Source organism: Colobus angolensis, unplaced genomic scaffold (assembly GCF_000951035.1).
Source record: "Colobus angolensis palliatus isolate OR3802 unplaced genomic scaffold, Cang.pa_1.0 Scaffold64, whole genome shotgun sequence".
Taxonomy (NCBI): domain Eukaryota; kingdom Metazoa; phylum Chordata; class Mammalia; order Primates; family Cercopithecidae; genus Colobus; species Colobus angolensis.
The window spans coordinates 309,367-311,643 of NW_012120043.1; positions in this window are offsets into that span (position 1 = coordinate 309,367).

Sequence of the window (2,277 nt, forward strand, 5' to 3'; positions counted from 1 at the left end):
TCTCGGCCTCCCAAAGTGCTGGGATTACAGGCTTGAGCCACCGTGCCCGGCCATTCTTTTTTTTTTTTCCTTCTTGAGACGGAGTCTCGCTCTGTCGCTCAGGCTGGAGCACAGGGGCGTGATCTCGGCTCACTGCAAGCTCCGCCTCCCGCGTTCACGCCATTCTCCTGCCTCAGCTTCCTGAGTAGCTGGGACTTCACGGGCCACCACACCCGGCTAATTTTTTTGTATTTTTAGTAGAGATGGGGTTTCACCGTGTTAGCCAGGATGGTCTCCGTCTCCTGACCTTGTGATCTGCCCGCCGTGGCCTCCCAATGTGCTGGGATTACAGGCGTGAGCCACCGCGCCCAGTGGCTCTGAGGGTCTGGATCCCCACACGCCCACAGACTTGGAGGGGTGTATATCCCCAAACACCCACAGACTCCGAGGGGACACTGCACTTAGCCTAAGGATCCCAGTGAGCTCCTTGATGAAGCTGTGACAGTATTTCCCTCATGAGGGGTTTAGACAGCATTTCCCTTCCATCCAGTAGTACCCACTTTCCCTCTGGGCTCTCCTGAGCTCCTATATCCCTCCCTCCCTCCCTCTCTGATGGAGTCTTGCTCTGTTGCCCAGGCTGGAGCACGATCAAGGCTCACTGCAACCTCTGCCTCCTGGGTTCGAGCAATTCTCCTGCCTCAGCCTCCCAAGTAGCTGGGATTAGAGGTGCATGCCACCACACCCGGCTAATTTTTGTATTTTTAGTAGAGACAGGGCTTCACCATTGTTGGTCAGGATGGTCTTGAACTCCTGACCTCAGGATCCACCCACCTCGGCCTCCCAAAGTGCTGGGATTACAGGTGTGAGCCACTGGGCCTGGCCAGCAGGGAGAAGTTTCCTAGGACCTGTTGTAAAATCTGACTGTATAGATTTAGAGACTGTGGAAACCCTTGAGGCAAGACTGTCCATCGGTACTGCTGTTTGAGACCAGAGTGAGGGTCTTCCCACTCAAAGGCAAACATGTCCCAGCTGTCCTCCAGTGAAGGGCAAGCCCAAAATGCATCCTTTAAATCTATCACCGTGGCCGGGCGCGGTGGCTAAGCCTGTAATCCCAGCACTTTGGGAGGCCGAGACGGGCGGGTCACAAGGTCAGGATATCGAGACCAGCACTTTGGGAGGCCGAGGCGGGCGGGTCACAAGGTCAGGATATCGAGACCACGGTGAAACCCCATCTCTACTAAAAATACAAAAAATTAGCCAGGCACGGTGGCAGGCGCCTGTAGTCCCAGCTACCAGGGAGGCTGAGGCAGGAGAACGGCGTGAACCCAGGAGGCGGAGCTTGCAGTGAGCCGAGATCGTGCCACTGCACTCCAGCCTGGTGGACAGAGTGAGACTCCGTCTCAAAAAAAAAAAGAAAAAAAATACAAAAAACTAGCCGGGCGTGGTGGCAGGTGCCTGTAGTTCCAGCTACTCGGGAGGCTGAGGCGGGAGAATGGCATAAACCCGGGAGGCGGAGCTTGCAGTGAGCTGAGATCCGACCACTGCACTCCAGCCTGGGTGACAGAGTGAGACTCCGTCTCAAAAAAATAAATAAATAAAAAATAAATAAATCTATCACCGTGAACCATTGAGGGCTGTGTGGGATTCTACTGACAAGGGTTGAAGGACTGGGAACAGGATGGGTGGTTTTGCTGCAGGAATCAGGACATGGGAGAGAGTGATGGGTGAAACAGGAGGATTTTTATGAAGGTGGCCACCAGCTCAGTGGATTTGCATCCGAAGACTGAGCACGAAACAAAGACAGGGCTTGACTTTCAAGCGTGCAGCGGTGCGAAACTTGCAGGGCAGGAAAGCGAGTTTACTCTGTAAACTCTGCAGGACAAAGGCAGTTAATCGTACAGACAGGTTTCGTAACCTCAGCAGAGCTTGTGACCTTGGGGCTGCATTGAGAAAGAACAAGAGCTTACAACACTTGCAAAGTATTTTATGGGGAGCGGAAGACTGAAGGAGGAATCTGGTTCTTCTTATCTTTGCACTGGGGGACGGCTGAGAGAGTCTCTGGATTGGATTCCTTTGGGCTCTGGCTTTTTAGTTAGTGTTATCAAGGCTTTGCCAGGGCCTTGCCTGTTGCTGGATTTGGGGAGAGTCAGCAGCTTTATAAGCTTTATACAAAAAAGTTATTTTCCCTTTCTTCAATTTCCACTTTTTTTTTTTTTTTTGAGACGGAGTCTCGCTCTGTCACCCAGGCTGGAGTGCAGTGGCCGGATCTCAGCTCACTGCAAGCTCCGCCTCCCAGGT